At 44.4% G+C, this 27,804-nt stretch overlaps 1 protein-coding gene across 1 annotated transcript in view; it reads right to left on the bottom strand.

Moving 5' to 3' along the window:
- Window positions 1-27,804, bottom strand: part of ALK (ALK receptor tyrosine kinase) — a gene marked incomplete at its 5' end in the record, with an annotated part of 722,056 nt that overhangs the window by 294,159 nt on the left and 400,093 nt on the right. The gene's annotated exons all lie outside the window — the stretch shown is intronic.

The raw sequence follows: 27,804 nt of genomic DNA, 5'->3' as shown, positions 1-27,804 counted from the left end.
TGAGTCTACTGAGGAATTACCACCCTGGAGGGCCTTGCTGGCTTTCTCAAGAATCGAGAATCGTTTCTACCATCACTCATCAGATGAGCAAGGAGAGCAGAAAGTCCGCTCGGTCCCTCTCTAATTATTCTCGCCTCTAGCCCCAATCAACACCTGCTTGTGGACATTCACTGCCTTTCCTTTAGACCCTTGCTAGGCAAAGTGGTTGGAGTAGCATCAGCATCACCTGGGGAGCTTGTTACAAATGCAGATTTCAGCTCCATCCCGGACCCACTTAAACGGAATCTGGATTTAACTAGATCTCTGGGTGGTTCATAAGCACAATAGACCATCTAATTCCTGTTCCCCATGCTCGCCCAGTCATGGGAGTCATCTGGCATGCATTATTAAAGAGAGTCCCAGGCTCCTCCTCCTGGAGATTCTGATTCAGTAGTGGAAATGGCATGTGAGTAGTGTGCGCAGGTACCACAATGTGCGAAGAGTCAGGAAAGAGGGATATTTAAGCCATGCTATAAAAAGATGCTTGTTTCCGGGACACACACACACACACACACACACACACACACACACACAGCCTAAGGTGCTAATGTCATGTGCAGGGGGCTTCCTTATAATGAAAGCTTCTAGAGGGAATGGATGCTGACTTCTGTGAATGTTCATAAGCAACTTGTAGCAAATTTGGGGTATTCAGTATTTAAATAACAATTCTGGCTCTGACCTTTTCCAGCATTACTGATTTCAGCCTCCTCTCTCACTGAAGCACCTCCTTCACATCCCTGGTTTCCCCCGATACATTAAAAGAAGCTTTTTTTTTTAAAAAAAAATGTAGCCAAGATACAAAGGCTTTAAAGAGAACAGGGAATCCTTCAACCATGGAGAAGGCTGTTTTAAGAGTAAATTAGGGGACAGAGTCAAGATGGCAGTGTGGTAAGACTCCGAGTTACCGTCTCCCCACAACTAGGGTGCCTGACCACTGCTCGTGGGGGACCCTGCCACCCAAGGAGACAGGAGGAACCCCCAAGTGAACCGGTACGATGTGGGGGGACTGAGGCGGGAGGGGAAGTGGAGGCCAGACAGGATCCTCGTCCCTGAGGCCGGGGAGATCAGGAAAGGCAGGTGGGAGGGGCCCTCCGGGAGGAGCGGGAGAGGAGCAGAGGGCAATTACCCCACCCACTCAGGCCCAGGGAGCCTGCTGGGCTCCCAGGCCTGTCCCCTGCCCTCCCAGGGTGCCCCTCCCCCCAGCCACATTGGTCCTGAGGGCATAGGAGGGAGGCCGGGGAGATGAGGAGTGCAGCTGGGATTGGCTCTCCGGTCCTGGAGGAGCAGGAGAGGAGAGGAGGGCGTTTGTCCCACCCACTCGAGCCCAGGAAGCCTGCTGAGCTCCCAGGTGAGGTCCTCTGCCCGCTGAGACCAGGGGTGGGGGGCACGCCTGGGCCCCTTCTGTTCCTTGAGCCTAAGTCCCACCCCCCACAGCTCCCAGGGCCTTTTCCAGCCCTGTGGGTCCTGAGCATTGGCCCCGCCCACCACCCAAACCTCCCCCTTGCTTAGGCCCCACCCTCCACAGCTAAGGCCTCCCCCCGTTTTTTCTTTTCTTTCTTTTTTTTTTTCCTTTCCTTCCTCCTCTTTTTAACTATTGTGGTACTGATGTACCTTCCAATTGTTGATTCATCTATATATTTATCTTTATATTCTTTCTAACATATTTGTTAGTTTCCTAGTCTAAATTTTATTTTTTACTTTGTTATTATTCATGTTTTTTTTGCCACCCCATATCGCGGGATCTTGGTTCACAAGCTGGGGGTGGAGCGACTAACAGAGAACCTCAGACCCCAGGGAATATTCATTGGAGTGAGGTCTCACAGAGCTCCTCATCTCAGCACCAAGACCCAGCTCTACCCAATGGCCTACAAACTCCAGTGTTGGAAGCCTCAGGCCAAACAACCAGTAAGATAGGAACACAATCCCACTCATAAAAAAAAAAAAAAATGAGACAGCAAAAAAATATATCACAGATGAAGGAGCAAGGTAAAAACCTACAAGACCAAATAAATGAAGAGGAAATAGGCAGTCTACCTGAAAAATAATTCAGAGTAATGATAGTAAAGATGATCCAGAATCTCGGAAATAGAATGGAGTATGGATTGAGAAAATACAAGAAATGTTTAACAAACATCTGGAAGAACAAAAGAACAAACAAACAGTGATGAACAACACAATAACTGAAATGAAAAATACACTAGAAGGGATCAATAACAGAATAACTGAGGCAGAAGAATGGATAAGTGAGCTGGAAGACAAAATGGTGGAAATAACTGCCGAGGAGCAGAATAAAGAAAAAAGAATGAAAAGAATTGAAGACAATCTCAGAGACCTCTGGGACAACAATAAATGCACCAATATTTGAATTATAGGGATCCCAGAAGAAGAAGAGAAAAAGAAAGGGTCTGAGAAATTATTTGAAGAGATTGTAGTGGAAAACTTCCCTAACATGGGAAAGGAAATAGTCACCCAAGTCCAGGAAGAACAGAGCGTCCCATACAGGATCAACCCTGGGAAAAACACACCAAGGCACATATTAATCTAACAAAAATTAAATTCAAAGAAAAAATATTAAAAGCTGTGAGGGAAATACAAAAAATAACATACAAAGGAATCCCCATAAGGTTATCAGCTGATATTTCAGCAGAAACTCTGCAAGCCAAAAGGGAGTGTCAGGACATACTTAAAGTGATGAAAGAGAAAAACCTACAATGAAGATTACTCTACCCAGCAAGGATCTCATTCAGATTCGACGCAGAAATCAAAAGCTTTTCAGACAAGCAAAAGCTAAGAGAATTCAGCACCACCAAATCAGCTTTACAACAAATGCTAAAGAAACTTCTCTAGGCGGGAAACACAAGAGAAGAAAAAGACTCACAAAAACAAACCCAAAACAATTAAGAAAATGGTAATAGGAACATACATATCGATAACAACCTTGAATGTAAATGGATTAAATGCCGCAACCAAAAGAGAGACTGGCTGAATGGATACAAAAACAAGACCCATATATATGCTGTCTACAAGAGACCCACTTCAGACCTAGGGACACATACAGACTGAAAGTGAGGGAATGGTGAAAGATATTCCATGCAAATGGAAATCAAAAAAAAAGCTGGAGTAGCAATACTCATATCAGATAAAAAAGACTTTAAAATAAAGACTGTTACAAGAGATAAGGAGGGACACTACATAATGATCAAAGGATCAATCCAAGAAGAATATGTAACAATTATAAATGTTTATGCACCCAACATAGAAGCACCTCAACACATAAGGCAAATGCTAACAACCATGAAAGGAGAAATCAACAGTAACACAATAATAGTAGGGGACTTTAACACCCCACCTACACCAATGGACAGATAATCCAAACAGAAAATGAATAAGGAAACACAAGCTTTAAATGACACAATAGACCAGATAGATTTAATTGATATTTATAGAACATTCCACCCAAAAGTGGCAGAATACACTTTCTTCTCAAGTGCACGTGGAACATTCTCCAGGATAGATCACATCTTGGGTCACAAATTGAGCCTCGGAAAATTGAAGAAAATTGAAATCATATCAAGTATCTTTTCTAACCACAGCACTATGAGATTGGAAATCAATTACAGGAAAAAAACTGTAAAAAACGCAAATACATGGAGGCTAAACAGTGCACTACTAAATAACCAAGAAATCAAAGAAGAAATAAAATAATACATAGAAACAAATGACAATGAAAACACGATGACCCTAAACCTATGGGACTCAGCAAAAGCAGTTCTAAGAGGGAAGTTTATAGCAATTCAGTCTCACCTCAAGAAACAAGAAAAGTCTCAAATAAACAATCTAACCCTACACCTAAAACAACTAGAGAAAGAAGAACAAAGAAAACCCAAATTCAGTAGAAGGAAAGAAATCATAAAGATCAGAGCAGAAATAAACAGAAATGAAGAAAAAAATAGCATAAGTCAGTAAAACTAAAAGCTGGTTCTTTGAGAAGATAAACAAAATTGATAAACCATTAGCCAGACTCATCAAGAAAAAAAGGGAGAGGACACAAATCAATAAAATTAGAAATGAAAAAGGAGAACTCACAACTGACACTGCAGAAATACAAAGGATTGTAAGAGACAACTACAAACAACTGTATGCCAGTAAAATGAACAACCATGAAGAAATGGACAAATTCTTGGAAAGGTACAATTTTCCAAGACACAAACAGGAAGAATTAGAAAATATAAACAGACCTATCACAAGTAATGAAATTGAAACCGTAATTAAAATTTTTCCAATAAACAAAAGTCCAGGACCAGATGGTGAATTCTATGAATTTAGAGAAGAGCTAACACCGATCCTTCTCAAATGCATCCAAAAAATTGCAGAGGGAGAAACACTCCCAAATTCATTGTACAAAGCCACCATCACCCTGATACCAAAACTGAAAAAGATATCATAAAAAAAGAAAATTATAGACCAATATCACTGATGAACATAGATACAAAAATCCTGAACAAAATACTAGCAAACAGAATCCAACAGCACATTAAAAGGATCGTATACCATGATCAAGTGGGATTTATCCCAGGGATGCAAGGATTCTTCAATATATGCAAGTCAATCAATGTGATACACCACATTAACAAATTAAGGAATAAAAATCATATGGCCATCTCAATAGATGCAGAAAATGCTTTTGACAAAATTCAACACCTATTTATGATAAAAACTCTCCAGAAAGTGGGCATAGAGGGAACCTACCTCAACATAATAAAGGCCATATATGACAGACCCACAGCAAGCATCATTCTCAATGGTGAAAAACTGAAAGCATTTCCTCCAAGATCAGGAACAAGACAAGGATGTCCACTCTCACCACTATTATTCATCATAGTTTTGGAGGTCCTAGCTACAGCAATTAGAGAAGAAAAAGAAATAAAAGGAATCCTAATTGGTAAAGAAGAAGTAAAACTGTCACTGTTTGCAGATGACATGATACTATACATAGAGAATCCTAAAGATGCCACCAGAAAACTAGAGCTCAACAATGAATTTGGTAAAGTTGCAGGGTACAAAATTAATACACAGAAATCTTTTGCATTCCTATACACTAACAACAAAAGATCAGAAAGAGAAATTAAGGAAACACTCCCATTTACCACTGTAACAAAAAGAATAAAATACCTAGGAATAAACCTGCCTAAGGAGGAGAAAGACTTGTACTCAGAAAACTATAAAACACTGATGAAAGAAATCAAAGATGACATAAACAGATGGAGAAATATACCATGTCCATGGATTGGAAGAATCAAAATTGTGAAAATGACTATACTACCCAAAGCAATCTACAGATTCAGTGCAATCCCTATCAAACTACCAATGGCATTCTTCAGAGAATTAGAACACAAAATCTTACAATTTGAATGGAAACACAAAAGACCCTGAATAGCCAAAGCAATCTTGAGAAAGAAAAATGGAGTTGGAGGAATCAGGCTCCCTGACTTCAAACTATACCATAAAGCTACAGTAATGAAGACAGTATGGTACTGGCACAAAAACAGAAATATAGATCAATGGTACAGGATACAATACCTAGAGATAAACCCACGCACATATGGGGACCTAATTTACAACAAAGGAGGCAAGAACATACAATGGAGGAAAGACAGCCTCTTCAATAAGTGGTGCAGGGAAAACTGGACTGCTACATGTAAAAGAATGAAATTAGAACACTACCTAACACCATATACAAAAATAAACTCCAAATTGATTAAATATTAAATGTAAGACCGGACACTATAAAACTTTTAGGGTAAAATATAGGAAAAACACTCTTTGACATAAACCACAGCAAGATCTTTTTTGACCCACCTCCTAGAATAAGGGAAATTAAAACAAAAATAAACAAATGGGACTTAATTAAGCTTAAAACCCTTTGCACAGAAAAGGAAACCATAAAGAAGACAAAAAGACAACCCTCAGAATGGGAGAATATACTTACAAATGAAACAACAGACAAAGGATTAATCTCCAAAATATACAAACAGCTCATGGAGCTCAATATCAAAAAAAACAAACAATCCAGTTAAAAAAATGGGCGGAAGACCTAAATAGACATTTCACCAAGGAAGACATACAGATGGCCAAGTGGCACATAAAAAGATGCCCAACATCACTAATTATTAGAGAAATTCAAATCAAAACTACAGTGAGGTATCACCTCATACCGGTCAGAATGGCCATCATCAAAAAAGCTAGAAACAATAAATGCTGGAAAGGGTGTGGTGAAAAGGGAACCCTCCTACACTGTTGGTGGGAATGTAAATTGATACAACCACTATGGAAAACAGTATGGAGGTTCCTTAAAAAACTAAAAATAGAACTACCATACGACCCAGCAATCCCACTACTGGACATATACCCTGAGAAAACCATAGTTCAACAAGAGATATGCACCAGAGTGTTCACCGCAGCACTATTTACAATAGCCAGGACATGGAACCAACCTAAATGTGCATCATCAACAGATGAATGGATAAAGAAGATGTGGCACATAGATACAATGGAATATTACTCAGCCATAAAAAGAAATGAAATTGAGTTATTTGTAGTGAAGTGGACAGACCTAGAGTCTGTCATATAGAGTGAAGTAAGTCAGAAAGAGAAAAACAAATACCGTATGCTAACGCGTATATATGGAATCTAAAAAAAAAAAAGAAAAAATGGTACTGATGAACCTAGTTGCAGGGCAGGAGTAAAGAGGTAGACATAGAGAATGGACTTGAGGACATGGGGTGGGAGGGTGAAGCTGGGGTGACGTGAGAGTAGCATCGACATATATACACAACCAAATATAAAATAGTTGGCTGGTGGGAAGCAGCAGCATAGCACAGGGAGATTGCCTAGGTGCTCTGCAATGGCCTAGAGGGGTGGGATAGGGAGGACGGGAGGGAGGCTCAAGAGACAGGGGATATGGGGACATATGTATGCATATGGCTGATGCACTTTGCTGTACAACAGAAACTAACACGGTATTGTGACGCAATTATACTCCAATAAAGATCTATTAAAAACAATAAATAAAATAAAATATAAAAACAGAAATTAAGGAACAGGAAACATTCAGTGGCTCTGAAACTTAAATGCCCCTAAGTGTCTGAATTTTACAATATCTTAAATATATTCATAAATACACTATTTGTATCTAATACATAAAATGTTTTCACACGCACACACACAAAAAAGAGTAAATTAGATCAGCAAAAGCTTTCTGTACTTACTTGTACAATCCCTTTGGTCCCGCCTACTCTTGAGCTTTTCGCTGAATATAAAGTCTGAAATATGGAAGAAAAGAGCCTTTCTACCTTCTAGGCAAGTATCTCACTCTGGGTCCTCATGAATCCTTGGAAACCTTAATTCATGAATGAATTCTTATCCCTGAACTGACTCATCAAAGAACAGTGACTCACCCTAAATTATGCAAAAATCAAGGCTACATAACTGGAATCTATTCCAGTCTATTTCCGATAGAATGCCTTTTACAACAACTAAGAAAACCTTTTAGGTAAGCAATTGTAATGGAGACTTGTTTGGCCTTTAGAGTGCCAGGAAGAAAGAAAGAAGGTAGCATTAGAGAGAGAGAGAGAGAGAGAGAGAGAGAGAGCTAGAGAGAGAGAGAGAGACAGAGAGAGAGACAGAGAGAGAGAGACAGAGAGAGACAGAGAGTCAGAGAGAGACAGAGAAAGAGGGAGGGAGAGAGAGAGATTAGGTGATTACGTGTGAGGGAGGTTTATTTGCAAGATACTTGTTATCTGTTTGTGTTCACATTTGGGATTTGTCACTTTGCAATCAGAAGAAGAAAGACCAAGCAGTGGCTTTAGTCACCACTCCCTGCTCTAGAATTCCTTATGGGGATCATGGGTGTAACACAATTTACTACGTTGGATCTGGGTCAAGGTGACCAGTCAATCTCCTGACATTCCTGTGGCTTTTCTGGAAGAAGGAAAGAGAAGTCTCAGAAGAGGTGGAAAGGCAGCTGGGATGAGCAGAGAGTAGGAAGCTGCTCTGCCTTCCTCTTCTCAAACCAAGGCGGTGACAAAATGTCTGGAGCTCCTTTAGTTAATTTCTTCATCTGCTCTGGCAAGGATGACGTGTGCCCAATAACTGACATTCTTAAAGCCCCTTAAGAGTCCCTCACGGCAGGTGGTTGCTATTTCAAAGCATAAAAGTATTAGTTGAGGGAATCAGTGAACAAATCAATATTTGTTTAGCGTGTGCCATGTGCTTAGCACCATGCCAATCACAAAGGTGTGCAAAGTAAGTATAAAACATGGCCCCAACTGGAAGGAGACCACGTCTCCAGTGCTTACGAGCAGGCTTTAGAACTCAGAAAGAACTGAGAACTCAGAACCCACAAAAACCGAAGTTCAAATCCTGTTCTAATGCTTTGGGAAGTTATTTGATTTCCCTTAGCCTTAGTGTCTTCCCTGTAAACTGAAGTTAGTAACATTTACTTCATAGGCTTTTACAAGTATTCAATACCTACAATATTTGTAAAGTGCCTAACTTAAACAAAAAAATTCAATAACTAATAGCAAAAGAACAGTAAGAACAGTCCCGTTGGGGAAACCAGAAACATCTATACAAAACAATTTGTGAACAAAGAGAGCACTGGATGTTGATAGACTAAGTAAACAAAGAATTTAGTATAGCAACCTACAGGCATTCTCTGATGGGATGGGACACCGGAGTGTCATTTAGTTTAGATAGTTATATGGAATTGAGAAATAAAGAGAACAGAGTGGGCTGAAGTCTCCCAGGAAGCCTTTGTGAGGGAGGTGATTCATGAATCAGGGGCTCCATTCTGACTAGCTGTATTCTAGCCATGTAAGTCAGACCAAGGGACAAGTGGGGCACAAATAAGTGACCTTGATTCCTCTGCCCCTCCAGCTGCCATCTCTCACCAGTTCCAAGCTAACCACCTGCACACCCACTTCCACACCTACTAATGGCATTTCTGTATCTTCTTTTGTGTAGTGTCCATTAAAGTCTTTTGACCATTTCTTAACTGGGTGGGTGCAAGCCGTTTGTCAGATATATAGGTATAGATATAGGCATAGATAAAATCTCAAATATTTTCTCCTATTCTGTTGTTTCTTTTTTTAAATGGAATCCTTTGAAGAGCAAAAGTATTTAATTTTGATAAATTCCAATTGATCAATATTTTGTTGTATAGTTTATACATTTCGTGTGCTAAGAAACCTTTGCTTACACAACTTTGCTGCAATTTTCTCTATCTTTTCTTCCAGAAATTTCATAGTTTTAGATTTTACATTTAGGTCGATGATCTATTACCAGTTAATTTCCTAAGCATTTTAATACGTTCCCATTGGCTTCAAAGTCATGCCAACATGCTAACAACTCCCAAATTTATTTTTATTCAGCCCAGATCTTTTCTCTGAGCTCCAGAGCCCCATGTCCACCTGCATATCCACTTGGATGTTTATAAGATTCTAAAAACTCCATCTCCAAACTAAAATTTCTACTTTCCTCTCCACACGTGTGCCTCCTTCACTTTTGCCTGTTTTAATGAATCGCTCCATCTACCCAATTGGTCAAGGCAAAAATACCTTCCTTTCTCTCTCACCTGTATCCAATCCAGCACTAATCTTGTCCATTGTACCTTGTACATAGATATGTACAAGCCTGTTCACGTCTCTCTATACCTCACTTTCTGACTACAGGACTACCCTCCCCGTCCTCTGGACCACTGAAAAGGTCTGGAGTCTCCAGCCACTTTTACTCTACCTCCAATTCACTCACGGTTCTATCCTTAAAACTCTACATCAGCTTTCCTTGGCTCTTAAGATAAAGGTTGTGGTCCTAAATGTGTCTGATCCCTCCTCTGCCTTTCTCCCCATCCTTTTCCCCAGTAAGCCCTCTCTTTACTTTCAGACCCAGATGCATCAGTTTTCCTTTATTTCCTCAAAAATATCTCACCTTCAGGGCCTTCATATGCTGTTCTACTCCCAGAAAGAATCTTCCCACTAGTCATAATACTACTCTTTCTTCAGACTTCAGTTCAAAGGCCACTTCCTCTGGAAGGCTCATCTGATCCCCTGGCCGGGGTCAGGTTCCCTCTTTTAAGAGCTCATAGAAGCCTATACTCCTTCGTCATGTATCATTATGGCAACTGCATGATTATACATGTAATTAGTAACGTAATATTCATTTCATCCTCTAGAATGCAAGCTTCCTGAGGACAGCAATTTTTTCTGCTTGTTCTCAGCTTTTTCCCCACCATCCCGTATATTTCCCTGCATGTAGTAGAGGAATACTCATTAAGTATTTAGTGAATGAATGAATGAACGAGTGAATGAATGAAGCAAAGAGAAAGGCAACCCTGGACAGAAAGAGAGAGGGAGGTGGGCCACGGTGCAAGATCTCACCAAGATGGGGGTCAGAATGTAATTACGTGGTTGTGGGAAACACGCTTGTGGATTTTCTTTTTGAAGTGAGAATCAATAAATAATTTTCTCTCCCCAGTCAAATTATAGCAAGACCGGTGAGACCTACATTGCTCTCATCAAAGTCAACCTGTAAACAGCTTTAAAAGCGTATGGTAAAATAGTTTCAGCACAAAAGATGCAGATGTAACTCTGAATTCTCTGATCACAGCAGCTTCCTGTTTAAAAGCAATTAAGTGCAGGCATCAAAAGGCATTAGCAAGAGGGGAAGGTTCAAGTAGAGGAAGATATTTTCAGAGCCAATTGGAAAAGAGACAGATTTTTTGCACTTTTCCTCTAGAGCTTTTGGAAATCCTATTCACACAGATGTGAATGGTCAGTTCAAGTCTGACTGAGCAGGGCTGAGGAAGGCAGGGTCCAGCGATTTGAGGGGGGCTCGGGCAGTGGGAGAGCAGGAGTCTGGGTCCCAGCTCAGCGGGGGTTCCCACACAGCAGCAGAATGCATGCAGACTTCCTTACCTCCATCCTGCCTCAGTTTATCCAGCAAAATGTTATGTTTGTGTCCCTCCCCTTAGTGGTTTTTCAATTTTGCCTATAAATAAAAGGAAATAAGTGCACTACTGGGGACTTGGTTGGAGCACAGATCTGATCCTCCCCCTGCCTCCCCTTCCCTGGGCTCTGGAGTGAGACCCTGTGGGTTCAAATCCCAGCTCTGATCAGTACTAGTGGGACTGTGGGCAAGCTCAGTGCCTTCATCCATAAAATGGGGATAATAACAGTGATACCTCACAGAACTATGGTGAAGATTAAATAGGTGAATATAGGTAAAGGCTCTTAGAACAATGCCCACCATATAGTAAGTGCTATGCAAGTGGCAGCAGTGGTCTTTATGCATTGTGTTCTATCTCTGGTCAGAGATTCTACAACTTTCTGCCTGCCTAGCACAGAGGCAGATACCCTTACCTATCATCTACTTCAACTCAGAAATTAGCATGACAATATTTTTGAGTTCTATTTGGAAATATTTCTCAGTCAACAAATACTTATTGAATATGTATTGTGTGCCAGGCACTGTTTTGGACCCTGTAGACACCAAAATGAAAGCCTGCATGAAGCTGGGGCTCCACTGAGAGAAATGGGCAGATATGCACAGTTGGTGACCTTCCATGAGATTGGCGCCATTACTCACAAAGAGTCTTAGGGGCTAAGAGAGAAGGGACACACAGGGACGGAGATGTCCGGCAGATCTCCCTGAGAAGGTGCCATTCTTACAATCCTCATGGTTATACATCTCAGGCTTTGAGATCTTAATTATAGCATTATACAACTGATGCTTTATTTCTCTTGTGTAATCTAATGCACCATCATATCTCTGAACATAAAATTAAAATAGACTGAATGGATTCAACCCCCTTTTACTGAGGAACTGCGCTAAGGGCTTTCACACACATTATATCATTTAGCCAGTTCTCTACGAGGATGTCCAGATTTCTTCAGAAACCAGGATGCCAGATGGGATAATTTTTTGATGGATGGAGTCCATTACCAGTTTAGGCCATGAGCTCAGGTGATTGAGAAAGCATAAATCAGACAATTGTCCTGGTGTTGCCACTCTCTCCAATTTTTAAACCTTCTGCTACTAATGGAGATATTACCCGACTTTCCTGATGGTAAAAGAATTAGCTCATTGAATCACCACCTGATCATCCGGATGGCAGCTTTTCTTTTTCACTGGTTTCCAGAGAATTGTTTAATTTTTACACTGGAGAGGGTGGCTGGCGTGTTTTGTTTCTTTGTGTGTGCTATGTTTTACTGCCAAGGACTCTGGCTGTCTGGTTTGCGCTTAAACCTAGATGTCATGTGTGTGTCTGATGGATGGTGGAAGAGGAAGAGATGCTCCCCCCCTACTCCCACCCCGTCGGCTCCTACTTCCAGCTGTGTTTCACTCAGAGATCACCAAGTCAAGCTCAGTTTGTCAATCAAGTTCCCAAATCTGAGCTCTTAAAAGATCTTACCTAGTTCAGTGTTCCCTAGAGGGATGGAGAATTAAACAGGGCTGGTGATGGGTTACAGGGTTCCCCAGTTCCCTTCTGTGAAGTTCAGCCACAGAGAGTGAGTCAGAATAGTCATGAGGCTGTCTCCCTGGCACTAACCCCAGACCTGTTTTAAATAACACATCTAAATGTTAATGCACACTTAAGACAACAGTGCAGCTCATACTCTTTCCAAATTGATTCATTTTGCAGTGAGCCTGATGCAATTTACTCAGTATAAAAATGTCTCCGGCAATTAGGGGAACAAAGGGGCAAAACTGGCAGACCACAAGGATGACAGACAAAGAAGATGACGTGAAAGCTGGGGCCAGAATTAATTTTCTTTTTGAATCAGACATTTTGGGGAATGTCAGTAGTAAACAAAAGCATTCTTCACAAGAGAAACGTGAGGATTCTCCATCGGCAAAAACCGATGGGAACAGTCTGAGACGTGACTTTGATGGAATGCTCTGGCAGCCTCCCTGGTTCCTAATGGTGTCAACTTGCGGGTGTCTGGGTTTCAAACAGTAGATACAGCTAGTGGAAGAAAGAGTCAAGTTTACCCTACATTGGTGGGTGGGGTTTTCCAGATCACTGAAGAATAAGTCCTTCACTAGTAAGATCACATTGGAAGAATGTGGCTCTGGAAAATATGCTAGAGAAGAAATAAAATTGTTTAGCCTGGGGAAGAAAGCTAAGAAGAGACATGAAAACTATCCTCAAATGAAAAACTGCTTTGTTAGGAGAAAGTAGGCTTGTTCTATGTGATTTCAGAGGAGAAATAGAGGATCAAGATAATGGTGAAATGGGAACGGGACTAACATATATTGTCTACTCCAATGATCCTAGGTGCCTTGTATACATTATCATAGTACTGCTTCATAGGGAAATGGCGGTATTAAATGCCATCATATGCTTTGGTGCTATGACCATGGTAAGAACTCAATATATATTAGCTACCATTGTTCAAAGCAATAATCCTCACAAAGATCCTACAAGGTAGGTATTACTGTTCCCATTTTATGGATGAGACACCAGAGGCTTGAGGAAATTAAATAACTTTTTAGAGACATTCAATAACTTTCCAAGGGAACAAAGCCAATGAGGGGGCCATTAGCAAGTTTTTCCTAGCAGCTCTAGCTGCCCCGTGATGGGGTGGTCTGCTGTGCAAGATGGTGAGTGTGCTACTGGTTGGAGCCAGGTGAACTAAAGTCAGAGGGGCTTAGGAAGAGGGTCTTGCATTGGTTAGGGGTTGAATTCAATAACTTTTTTTTAACATCTTTGTTGGAGTATAATTGCTTTACGATGGTGTGTTAGTTTCTGCTGTATAACAAAGTGAATCAGCTATACATATACATATATCCCCATATCTCCTCCCTCTTGCGTCTCCCTCCCACCTTCCCTATCCCATCACTCTAGGTGATCGCAAAGCACCGAGCTGATTTCCCTGTGCTTTATGGCTGCTTCCCACTAGCTATTTTACATTTGGTAGTGTATGTAAGTCCATGCCACTCTCTCACTTCGTCCCAGCTTACCCTTCCCCATCCCCGTGTCCTCAAGTCCATTCTCTACATCTGAGTCTTTATTCCTGTCCTGCCCCTAGGTTCTTCAGAACCATTTTTTTTTTTTTTTTAGATTCCATGTATATGTGTTAGCATATGGTATTTGTTTTTCTCTTTCTGACTTACTTCACTCTGTATGACAGTCTCTAGGTCCATCCACCTCACTACAAATAACTCAATTTCGTTCCTTTTTATGAATGAGTAATATTCCATTGTATATATGTGCCACATCTTCTTTATCCATTCATCTGTTGATGGACACTTAGGTTGCTTCCATGTCCTGGCTATTGTAAATAGAGCTGCAATGAACATTGTAGTACATGACTCTTTTTGAATTATGGTTTTCTCAGGGTATATGCCCAGTAGTGGGACCGATGAGTCGTATGGTAGTTCTACTTTTAGTTATTTAAGGAACCTCCATTGTTCTCCATACTGGCTGTATCATGAATTCAATAACCTTTAAGCTTCTTTAATGCTTGATAATTCTATGACTGAAATATTTTCCAAGTTCTGCTAGCTAGACTATGCCTTTAACCCATCTTAGCATAAATGGTTAAGTGGGAATGTGAACTTGGAGACACAGAAGAAGGCCAAGGACCCAAGGACCATGGACATACAGTGAAATGCAGGAGTTTTTATTTTTATCTGAATTCTGGCTTTGTCAACCACCAAATTCATCTGGCTCACATTCCGTACACAATGGATCTGCTGTCGCTGGCTCCCCACACCCCAGAGGCCAGTTAGACAACTTAGACAAGGTGACAGAAGGTTAATCAAGAAAGATGACAGACAAATGGGGATTTTGAGAAATGGAAATCATCTAGGTCTACTGAGAGGATGACCCAATGGGCACCAAGAGGCTCCCTATGGAGAGTGACCAGGCTGCAAAACTCCAGACAGAGGAGTCTCTCTCAGGCCTGCAGGTAAACATCCGATAGAGATAGAATAATGAATAAAATTCCATGCAGTCAGGGAGGAATGGTGGTCCTGGGAGAGAAAAACAAGATAATGGAGAGGATATTCAAGGAACAGTGGAGAGAATGCAACTGGAATTCATCCTAGCTTGTATGAAACGATAAAAAACTCAATAGGAGCCAGTGTGCTTAAAGTGGGGATGTAAAGACTTCAGTAAACTAAGGAGGGGAAGAAACTGGGGGAAAAGTACCAAGTAGAAGATTAGGAAACATAGAAAAAATATATAGGAAATTACTTAGAAAATTGCAAGGGATAAAAGGATCACAGTGGGGTAATCAGAAAACATTGGAACCACTTATTTCTGAGGCTAATGTATGCCGGCATCTGCTTAGCAGTGTGGGATGGTTAGGCTACAAATGATGACACAGGCTGAGGACAGTCAATATATTTGGGGTTGGGTAGAAGGAAGCAAGTTGTTGTGGAAGATAGAGGTAAAATTTTGGTCAAGAGCTTTCTAGGTGCATTTTTTTCCCCTTAAAACTATATCTTAAGTTCTTGAAGAGTTCTTGGCCCCTTTCTTTTCTTCTTTTTTTCTGGCTGTGCCATGCGGCATCTTAGTTCCCCAACCAGGGATCGAACCTGCGTCCCCCTGCAGTGGAAGCGTGGAGTATTCACCCCTGGACTGCCAGGGAAGTCCCTAGATAGCATTTCTTGAACATACACTGTGAGTCAGGCACTGTGCTAAGCACTGGAGATAAAATGATAAATAATGCCCATCCCTATTCTTAGGGAGCCTACTTGGTGAGAAAGACATGTAAAGAAACAGACGTGGTACAGTGCTGAGAGCTCTAATAGAGATGTGGAACAGGCAACAAAAGTTGGTGCAAAGGACAGTGTAATTAACATGGCCTGGGGTGGGTGTAGAGTCTCAGGAAAGGCTTGATGGAAGAGGAACTAAGAGATTCATTCTTGAAAGAGGAGAAAGACTGTATGTGGTGGTCAGGCAGGTGTGTGTGTGTGTGTGTGTGTGGAGGGGGACAAGAGGGCTTGAAACAACTTGCTTTACTTGGGGGCAACTGTAAGTAGTTGATGTAAATGAAGTACGGGTCTAAGGGAATGGGGTGAGGCAGGCTCAAGAGAGGCGGGGCCAGGTCAGGGTTGGTGCCATGCCAATGGCCTCAGACTTGAGCCTGGGTTGGACAGGGTTTTACTGAAGGGTTTGAAGCAAAGGATTAACAGCAGCCTGCAATATTCACCTGCCAGTTCTCTCCTTAAGGTCTTGATTTGCTCCGTTTTGGGACTTCCTAATACCCAGGAAGAGTCACTGAGGTTATCATCCTCAAAGGCTTCAAGGAACGTTCCACAGAATTAACAGTACAACACAGAATAACAATTCGGCTTTGGCTTCTCCCTCACACTCCTTCAAATGGACTGAAAATCTGAGTCAAGCAGCAGGGCCACGGAGGAAACAGACTCTCTCCTCAGAGGCCCATTGCTCACCAGTCATTTCAGCAAAGTTACCCCGTGGGTGGAGGAAGGCCCCAGACACTCAGGTAACCTGGTGCCTTTGGGTGAATGGCCTCACGAAATATCCAAGCCACTGGCAATGGTAGTTCGCACGCCTGGGCTCAGCCTGCTCTATTCGAAAGCTGTGGCCTTCCTTTCAAGCCCTCCCCTTTCTTGCCACCACAAGACTTACCCACTGGCAGAGGGAAAGCTATCAGTAATCTGAAAGCAGTGGGAACTCTCCTCTTGGAGTTTAGTGATGTAAGATTCTCTCAGGAAGAGACATTGCACCAAATCCGTGTGTAGATTTTTGTAAAGCCTTTTAAATGTGAAATCCCTTGGTTGATCAGCTCTTAACATAGGCTTTGAACCATAAAAGAATGCATCTCTCTTCTAACAGCAAGAGGTTTAGCTAGACATGTGAGTGTGGCACTACAAACAAAAGAAAAAGGAAAAAAGAAAACTTAGAAGCAGGCCAGGTAATGAAAAACAGGGAGCTTTACTTTGAGGCCTAGAGTGAGTACAAGGCTGACCTGGGTGATTATGCAGGTTGTGGTGTTTCTTTACTCCTGTGCTGTCAGCACCGGTTACCTAAACTTTCTCCACTACAGCTAAAAGAGTTGATGATTCCATCACCTGTTTTTGCCTCCTTGCCACAGACAGAGACCTGATACCTGCAGGCAGGGGGCAGGATTGGAACAGAGCTTCAGGAAATAGGAATCCGAGGCCACATTCCCTGGTTGGACTTTCTATGACCTTCTGCAGGGCCAGGCATAATGCTTTCTAGTTCCTGTTCTCAGGGCTGCCTGCTCTCCAAAATGTGTTTCTTCTGTGGGCTGAGGCCTTAGAATTTTGCCCTTAATTTTGGATGGGAAGGATTATATATATATATATATATATATATATATATATATATATATATATATATATATATATATATATATATATATACCATAGAAAATATGCAGCTGGGCATTTATTAAGAATAATCAAAGGTTAATCATCACACATAAATGATAATGTATTTCTAATTATTGGCGATAGGGAAGCCCGTAGCATAGTGATTGAGAGCATGGACTCTGGAGCTGGACTACTTGGGTTCAAATCCGGTCTGCTGTACTAGCTGTGTGACTCTGGGGGAGTTACTTAACCCCACTGAGCTTCAGCTTCCTCCCCACTATAAGATGCAGGTAATAAAAGTGCCTCCCCGGTTGAGTGGTGGTAAGCATAGTGTTAAGTGAGATGACACATGGAAGACACTTAGACCAACGCCCAGCACCACACAGGAAGCACCAGTTACCTCCTGGCTATGGTCTGAGCCCCAAATTCACATGTGGAAATCTAAGCCCCAATGTGGTAGCATTAGGAGGTGGGGCCTTTGGGATGTGATTAGGTCATGAGGGTGAAGCCCTCATGAATGGGATTAGTGCTCTTATAAAAGAGGCTCCAGAGAGCTCCCTTGCCCCTTCCACCATGTGAGGACACAGAGAGATGGCACTAACTATGAACCAGGAAGAGCGCCCTCTTCCTGCTGGCACCCTGATCTTGGACCTCCAGACCCCAGAACTGTAAGAAATAAACTTCTGTTGTTTATAAGCCACCCAATCAGTGGCATTTTGCTATAGCAGCCCAAACAAGGACTAAAATTTTCCATCTCGTCATTATTATTATTATTATTATTATACAAATTAAGAGGAATGAAGGAAGGGAGGCAAGCCCCTACTCGGGCTGCCAGGGTGCCGGCTCACCCTCTGCCAGCAGCCTCACTCCTTCTCTGTCCTCTATGTGTTGGCACTTAGGAAGAAGTCAGCCATGAGAGAGCACTGGATCCCTGTCGACTAGTGGGAGAGCCAGGACTGCAGCTGGATCATCACAGGCCACAGGGCCAATGCCATTCCAGGAACCCTAAAAGAGCTTCTCAGAGGAGGAGATATTGAACTGGGGGCTGAAGAATGAATAAGGATCTCTGGCAGAGAATGAGGTGGAGGGCAATCCATGAGGAATAACGTGCCTTAGCTACTCTTCCTGCAAAGGAGGAGGGGAGGAAGGAAAGATGACAGGAGAGTCCTGGGGTCTGAGCCAACAGTAGCCAAAAAGCATAAAGAGCTTGTACTCTGAAATCCACTTGTGCTGGAGCAGAAAACAGTTGCATACATGGACTGTCTCCAGGGAGGTAGATCCTACCAGAGGGAAAGAGAAAGTATGAAAAGTGCCTGGACCCAGGGTGAAATCTTTTGAGCACTTGTAGCAGGATGTTTGCTACAAGAAGAGGTGGGCTAGGGGTGGGGGTCTAGAGACGTCTGTCTGGAGACTGCCTCGGTGGGAAGTGGATGGGTTCTGTTGCCACGCAAGCCAGTGGGACAGACACCTGAGAGTCTGGGCACGCTGAGAGACTGGATGGGGCAGGGTGGCGGAGCGATCACGCGGCCCCAGCACACCACCTCCTTTCTCAGGCTGCCAGGCCTTGGCATATGTGCCCCCTTTGTATGGGGTGCCTTCCTCTCACTGTCCGCCTGACCACTCCCCTTCTCCCATCAGAGCCAGCTCAGTTGTCTTCTCCATGCCAGCTTGTCACCAGCACCTCCGCGGCACCTGCGCACATACCCATCACAGCACTGCAACTGTCCCTGATGTCGTTCAACACCAAACCTCATTCTGAGCCCCTTGAAGGCAGGATGAACCATCAGAGTCCAACCACTGCCTGGGACAGAGTAAGACTCATAAACGTTTGTTGACAGACGCATGATAGAATGAATGGGTGAATTCCTTGACACCAGTGGTGTATCGCCTAATTCCTCCACCTGTTCTTAATATCTCCCTCCCCACTGGGAAACGGTGAAGCTCAGTAAGCACTCCTGAGATGAGAAGTGATTGCTTTTATGCATTTTGACTTCTCTTTGCATATAACATATATTTATCATTATGGGATTTGCCAGAGGGGTTTACAGGTATTCACAGTTCTCTAATCTTCCTAGTGTTCAATCCATCAAATATCCAGGGCACAGTGGGAAAATGAAAGCAATCAGCTCAAAAGAGCCCCACTACAAGCCTTGGGCTGTCAAATCTCGAAGGTCAAAACTGGCAGAAGCCGATCGTCTTTTCATTTATTTTTCGTGACGCCCATCAATGAAAGCAATCGTGAGTAAAAGTTGTACCTGCCAGGAAAGGAATTGTCCTTTGTACTTAGTGGCAACCTTCACAGTTGAGGTATACTCTGACAGCTGCTTCCTGAGCCCCAGGGAGAATCACACATCTATCCCTGGGCGTGGGCAGAGGGTGGGGAGAAGTACTTTTTATCTTTTGACTGATTGGAGACTCTTCTCTGATCTCAGGCTGAACTTTTAATTTTCAGAGCTTAGGTTTAAGAAGACTTGCATCACAGAACTATTGTAGACTGATCTGGTGTCCGTTCACCTAACACAGAACACCTTCTATGTGCTAGGTGCCGTGCCAGGCACTGTGAAGAATGAGAAGATGTACAAACCAAGGACTCTAGCTTCAAGGCGCGTGGCCCAGAACTAGATGACCAAATATCAGATGAGCTTTTCCTGACTGGTTGAGAACAGGTCTTAATTTCCCCAGAGCCAGGTGTGCTACAAGGGTTCAACTACAAGGCTTCCTCGGGGAAATAACATGAGATTTTAAAAAGACACAGAAGGTCTGTGTTCCCCTGTGTGTTACCCATGACTATCGACAAATCACTGAACCTCTTTTCAGTGACTCAGTTTACTCATCACTCAGATTCAGTTTACCCATCTGTAAAGTGAGGATAATAATATATACGACACAGATTGCAGTGAAGATGAAATGAGTCGATGGATGTTGATGTATCTGGTACCCTGAACAAGCACTGTGCAGATATTTACCATGAATATTGACAACATAGTGTCTACCTCCTAAGAACAAAAAAGAGTGCCATGGCCCTGCTGTTAACCTGGGAACTAGATGAGAGACAATATACGGCATTCTGAAGAACAAGATGCATGGTAGATGGTGGGTGAATAGTGGATGGATGGATGGATAGATGGATGGATAGATGGGATGGAGACTCCCTCTGACTCTAAAAGGTCAGGCTCCCTCTAGTCCACTATGTATTCTTCTCAGTCTCCATGGCCTTGAAAGCCACAGTCCTTTTGAAGAAAGAATAACAGATGTGTTCTGAGAAGACCAACCAGTGGAGACCAGTCCCATCCATGACCTGGGATACACCCAGCTACCCCAGCTTGGGAGCTGCACAGCAGGCAGGATCAGGCCAGGCTTGGATAGCCTTGTCACTAGGATGTCTACCCATAAGGGAGAGAGAAATGACTCTCCACCCTGCACACAAGTCCATCTCTCCTCTCCAAGCTTTCTTTTTAACTTTTCTCTTTCGTGTTTAGTAAATAGTTATAGAAAGCTACCCGCTTATGTGATCAAGCAAGTCAAACTGAGATATTAGCTGTCATTCTTAATTTTTGATGCACATCAGAATCCTGGTGGCACTTCTAAAAATTCTTATGCTCATGCCCCTTCCCAAGACTAATAAAATCAGAATCAACTGGGGGGAAATTCAGCTGTATGGATTTTGTAAACTGTGTGGTTCTTATTTGTACCCCCAAATCTTGAGACCTACCATTTCGATGGCTTAAAGTCCATGTGCTAGAGAAGACTAGCATTTAATCACTGTTTCAATATTACTACTTAAAGGGGTGAGAAATAGGATACATCCAGGCACAGTCAGTGGGACTGGTACTTTGGAGTGCAACCTAGATTTTTCCGAGGGGCATGAAATTGCTAACCTTGGCCCTTCTTACACCCACTCCCCTACAACCCTGAGCAGCCTGGAGGAAGACTGGCCCAGGAGCCCTGAGAGGGGTAGCTGGGAGGGGTGAGGGGAACACCCACCCTGCATTATCTAATTTAACTTCACAACCGCCCTATGAGGTGGTTCGGTTATTACCATTATACAGATAGGAAAGCTGAGGCCCCCAGAGACTCAGAGACTTGCCCAAGCCCACACTGTGTGTGGGGCCTACCTCTCCGCACACTTAGGACTGGAATCTCACGACCGCCTCTGCTCAGAGAGCTCCCGGCTGCACGACTGTTCCTGTGACGGGGTGTCCGGGAAATATGTCCCTGACAAGCCTAGGTGTGAGTTTTAAGGCTTTTAAAAATCATCTTTAAAGCCTTTGAATGGCTCTCTCTTCTTAGTGTAAATCACCCGGACATTAAAGCTCTTATTGTACATTTATTAGTGTGTTATTCAGACCAAGGGGAAAAGGGAAAAGCTGACACTACGAATGACTTTGAAAGTGAGAAGAAGCTGGGCCTGAAATTAAAGCATTGTGACACTGCCACTCAAGGGCATCAATTTCCATAAATGATCACCTGCCCTGCGTCATCAATTCCAATAAATGATCAAATGCCCTGCGTCATCTTTCCACGTTACCCTACCCTGAGCCTGTCCCTCACTCAGCCTGCTGAGACCAACCGGTCTGTTTATAGGAAAATCCAGGTTCTGTACATTAGCGGTGGAAGGTCTCTGTGGGTCAGTAGTGGGTAACTGTCCTGTGTGCCAGACTGGGGGGCCCATACATAGAGCAGAGTCTAGCATTTCCTGCTCTTCCATCCTGAGTGGCAACCTGAGGTGGCGTGTTGGCGTTGCAGGATGGAGGAAGGGGCGGGGGCACTGGAATCTCCACCTCAGGAGGTAAGAAGCTGAGGTGGGGAGGAACTGTGGTTGTTCTACTACCACACTGCAAATTAGCGGTGGAGGCCCGACCGACAGCACACTTCCTGACGCCCACGAATCAATATCGCTTTGGGTTAAATTCCTTCGGCAGGTCTCCCATTAGGATTGTTCCTGGTTTTAAAGCTGGACTCTTTGGTCAGAACTGACTGGTTTAAATAAACATGGCAGCTGTGTGGGTACACAGCACGGACATGGGTTTTTCTTCACCTGGGCAGGGGGCTGCAGTTTTTAGTCCAAGGGCAATGAATTTGAGAATTTCTTAATGCAACTATTCAGCTGGGAGACAGACAAAAGAGAGCACAGGAGAACTCGGCTCTGGGGTCCAACATGGGCGTGAGTCCTGGCTTTGTCAGGAGCCTGCACTTTGACCTTCATCATACCTCATCAGGCCTCTAGGCCTGGCTTCCCACATCAGGAAATCAACGGGACAGATGGAACTCAAGTCTCCTTTGAGTGTAGGGGTTAAGCTCCCACAGAAAGGTGAAGCTTCATGCCATGAAGAATCTTGTTTCTCTGCTACCCACTGGAATGAGCCTTGTTTGTGCTGTGAAAAGGCCCGGACCACTTATCTTGGCTCAAGCCCGGGTATCACCAAATCCTTTAGGTTTAAAACATCTTTTCAAGAATTAGTAATTCAGGGCTTCCCTGGTGGTGCAGTGGTTGAGAGTCCGCCTGCCGATGCAGGGGACACAGGTTTGTGCCCCGGTCTAGGAAGATCCCACATGCCGCGGAGCAGCTGGGCCCGTGAGCCATGGCCGCTGAGCCTGCGCGTCCGGAGCCTGTGCTCCACAACGAGAGAGGCCACAACACTGAGAGGCCCGCGTATCACAAAAAAAAAAAAAAAAGAATTAGTAATTCAGAAGATTGGCAACTTCTATCCCCTCAGTGTCCAATTCTTCCCACTACACACTGTGTAGTTCTGGTCACACATAATAAAGTCCCCAGACACCCGAGGCTGCAGGAGAAACTGTGTGCGTGAAGAGGAAGGAAGACTCGGGACGATGTCCTGGAAGGAGGCCTGGAGAGTCGCTCTTACAGCCTGAGACACCGCCAGCCCTTGTGCTTGTGTTCTTGGGTCCAGGAAGGCACCGGTTTCACACTGCCAACTGCTGCTGACTGCTCTTTCAGCTGAAAGGCAGGGACGTGCTGGAGGCAGAAGCAGCAGCTGGGCTGCCTGTGCTGGCTTTGCTGGCCAGTGACCTTAGCTCAGCCTCTTAAAATTTCTGGGCCCTAATTTTAAAACATCTGCATAAGCAGATGTTTTTACTTGTTTCTCCCTTACTGGACTGGATGCTCCTTGAAGGCCGTGCCTGTGTCATCTCCAGCTATGTATTCCTAGCACCTATTACACAGTGGCGCTCCATCCATGGGAGTTAAATGAATTATGAGTGAGAAGGATCTAGCATGTATTAAGTATCTACTACAGTTGGGTACAATGTGAGCCATCTTCCTCATGCCGTTTCACGACTCATCATATTAAATAGGTATTATTATATTCATTCAATTCATGGAACTTCGTGGTCTCTAATTCAGAGTTAAGATGTCCTCTGCCTGCTGGATTCTGTGGCCAGCGGGGCTGGCTGTCTGACAGCCCATTTCTCTGCTTCCTTGCTTCTGTGGCCGCTCTGGCCAGGCAGATGAGCAGGCCAGGCACGCGTCGTTGGCTGTCCCCTGGGAGGCCCCGGGCCGAGCCAGGCTGCCTTGGCAGACTCAGGCGCTCGCGCTCTGAATCATTTAGATGTCATGCACGCTGCTGCGGCCTTCCAGGCAATGAGGAGGGGCTTCCCCAGCAGCCTCCCCCAGCCTCCCGTGCCTCCACGCAGGCTGCTGCACCGAGTGCTCACGACTTAGTGGTTTCCTGGGGACTTGGTGGCCTCTGACTTGTCTTTCCTCTGAGTCAGACTCACCCCAGCCGACTTTGCTGTGACAACTTCCTTCCTCGCCACTACAAATGCCGAATGTTGTTCTCCCAGTAGCGGTCCCTGAACCACCATGTTCTGCTCTGAGAGGAAGCCATCTGTAGTCATCACTCACCGCCAAGATTTCACCATGTCCCCCTGACCACAATGACGGGCTGCTGGGGTCATCTCTGATATTAAAGGGAATGAGCTTCCAGCAGAGCAAACTGCCAAGGACCTCAAAACCAACAGATTCTTGAGTCTGACACTGACTCCATAATCAGAGAGCAGACGAGTCTCAATCCTTTGTGATCCCCAATTGTAAGCAGAGCAGAGCAGAACAGAGCAGATGAGGGTATTAAGTAATGGTCTCTTACATTTGTATCCTGCTCAGAGTGTGCAAAGCCCTTCACATCCTTAATTGCACTGACCCCACATGACCCCACATGACCCCACGTGACCATGTGAGCTGGGCCAGCATCATCATCCCCACTTTACAGATGGGGAAACCAAGGCTTAGGTGGGGATGGAATTTGCCTCAGGTCATAGAGCTCATTCATGGAATATCCTTTCATGAACCATCAAAGGCTGGCCTTCTGTATCCCTATCACCTCTATGGTCCTAACAAATACAAAATACCCAATAAATGATTGTTCATTGAACTGACGATTGAATAGTGAAATAGGACTTAAATTTAGGGCTTTGATTCAAGGGCATAATAATTTTTCTGCTGCACTACTGTGGTCCAATTGAGCTCTTCCAGCAATGGGTAAAAACAGTCTGAAGTCAGGCTGGTTAGGTTCAGACCCCCTCCTCCCTGTCTAGCCAGTGACCTTGGGCAAGTTATTTGGCTTCACTGAATTTCTTCATCTGTGAAATGGAAGATAATAACAGTACCTGCTTCATTGTGTTGCTGAGTATTAAATAAGAAAAGGCATGTAAAGTGCACAGCAGTGATTGGCTGGCACATCTAGGAAGTGTGTAATTAGTGTTAACAATAGTTACTACTATTGTAAGAGTAATAACAATTACTATTGTTATAGGGTAGGGATGGGCCTTATGTGTCTGTGAAACCCGGTACCTGGTACAGTGGCTGGCACATACACATGAGTGTAGGGCTCAAGACACTTGCCTCCCAACACTGACACTCATCACGTGACAGGGAGCAAGTCCCTTACCTCTCCTGGCCTTAGTTCCCACACCTGTGAACTGACACGGTTGAAGCGGGTAAATCCCAGGGCTCCTCCCCGCTCTAAAATGCTCTATTTATTTCAGTGGTCTCAGTGGGGCAATTCTGCTCCCCAGGAAACATCTGGCAATGTCTGGAAACATTTCTGTTGTCACAACCAGGGGAGGTGCTACTGGCATCTAGTGGGTAGAGGCCTGGGAAGCCGAGGACCATGCTCAGTGCAGTGCCCACAAAAAGAATTGTCCGGCCCTAGACGTCAATAGTACCGAGGCTGAGCAACTCGGATCCAGGCCGACGTGAATAGCCAGAGCTCTCTGAGTTGCTGGACAAGTGCCTGTGACCTGCAGCTTGCCAGGCCCAGCAGCAGAGCTCCTCCACGCAGCAAAGCAGTCTACAGGTCGCCCCTTCAGCTGCGCCCTTGCGCCCTCAGCACGCTGATCTTGTTAGTGGGGAGGCTATAGCTCAGGCATCTTTAACTTAAACTGGAATCACTCTTGCTCATCACCAAACTCCACGATGGCCCTGCCAGGGAGAGGGGAGAACATCTCGGCACAAGACACACAGAGCCTGGCCTGAGGCAAAGCCCCTGAAGATGTAGGGACAGCCCTAGCAAAGCCATCAGGTTAATGGGCTTGCCCAGCACCCCTGCTCCCTTTCTCCTGGCTCAGCTCCCACCCTCCAGGGTGCAGACCAATCCTGGTGACGGAAGAGTCAGGTTGGGAAGAAAATGCATTGGCCAGCAGGGTGGACACGGAGACTGGCGGCCAGGGCAGCCTCAGGGGACGCTTACAGCCTCCTGTACCGCGCAGTCTTGGTCTCCTTGTTCTCAACACATGAGGAGGAAAGGCTGCCATCACATGCTCCCTGGCTCTTCAAAGAATCTAGATCAGCTCTTTTTGCACGGTTCCTTCATCTTCCATTTCCTCTTTCCCAACCCGATCCTTTACCCCCTGAATACCTGCTGAGAGGCTATGGGTTTCCCAAAAACAGCCCGAATGAGGAAAGGGGAGACCTGGGGTCCAGTTAAGGCAACTATAAATAGGCTGCCTACCTCTGCTCTCTGCCTCAGTTTTCCTGTTTGTTAATGGGAACTCAGCTGGTAGTTATGAGCACAGGAAGATAAAGAGGGGAAAGCTCTTAGCAAGCCCCCGTGGCCCGTCACACCGAGGCGCTATCGTTTTCCTGAGGATGCTAGACAGGGACCAGGCCCTGCTACTTAGGAAGTGCTGAAATCCTGCAGCACTTGTCCTCTCACACACATGCTCATTCTCAGCCTGCATTTCAGGGAGACCCCAAACTCCATGTCCACCTGCAACATCAATGTCTCCCTACCCTCTACCTAGCACCTCAACAGATTGATTGCTTGAAGTCCCAGCAGCCCCAGGAAGAATTCTCTGGTCTCTGCCAGGCTTGGTGGGGCAGGAATGTTGAGCAGAAGTCAAAACAAACAGCTCATGGGGCTGGGCAAACACATACAGGATGGCACTGCAGCCGAGGCCACCGCCATCCCCACCCATGGATGGGAGACCTTGCCATCTGGGGCTTCTCACAAGAAAAGGAGGCTATGCTGGAGTAAGCCTTGGCCATCAGAAGACGGCTCATCCCTAATAGTGGGCAGCTCACACACCTGACATTCCTGATTTCTGGTGAACAGACACAATTGGTGGCTGGGTCCCTCCCAGCCAGTCCAACGAGACATTTCAGAGGCAAGAAGATAGATATGAGTTTAGGTATGAGGAGAACACCTTTTCTGAAGCCAAGATTTCATTCCTGCTGGGATTGTAGCAGCTTGTAGTTCTTTGAAACACAAATAAATACAGATGGGCCAGTAGCAGGGGAGTGGGGTGGAGACTTTCAAGAAATGAGCAAGGAGGCCATATAGCTTCATGGGAATTGCAGTAGGCAGGATCTCCCCACTGACCCGGCACACCATGGAGATGGGGAACATCATTGCTCAGATGGAGCCTTTCTGAAACGTATTTTCTTAGAAGGAAAAATTTGAGGTCTTTCTCTAGCAAACGCGCCACAAAGAAGGATCTCGCACTCTTGTTGATTATCGGAGCAGGGACCCCTCAAAACTGAAGTCTTATGGAATGAGAAAAAAGGCAGGCACAGAGGTTCCCTTGTTCAGGTTTGCTTTCCAGCGTCACTACTTCTAGAGGCCTGATGGGTCCCTGAGGAAGCACGTGAGTGTGTCCAGGAGGCTTAAGTTCACTGACACGGGTGTTGGGTATGACTTCAATGTTGTGCAAGCCTTAGAGGTTCTAGAACAGATCATGTTCCTCTCCTGAACGGATACCGTGCGGCATCCCTGACCTATTCTGCTGTGGTGTCCCACACTGCTGTAGGGCCTGCTTGGGCAGCCACAATTGTTTGCTCTTTCCCTTCCCGCCAGATTTCTTCTGGTAAAACCCAGTTTCCAGCATATTCAATTACTTTCATATTGGCCTTTCAACACTCCCCTTGGCTGTTTTCTT

Source organism: Stenella coeruleoalba (genome assembly GCF_951394435.1).
Source record: "Stenella coeruleoalba genome assembly, chromosome: 13".
NCBI lineage: Eukaryota > Metazoa > Chordata > Mammalia > Artiodactyla > Delphinidae > Stenella > Stenella coeruleoalba.
Note: the sequence above shows the minus strand (reverse complement) of the source record. Positions and strands in the feature narration are given on the sequence as shown.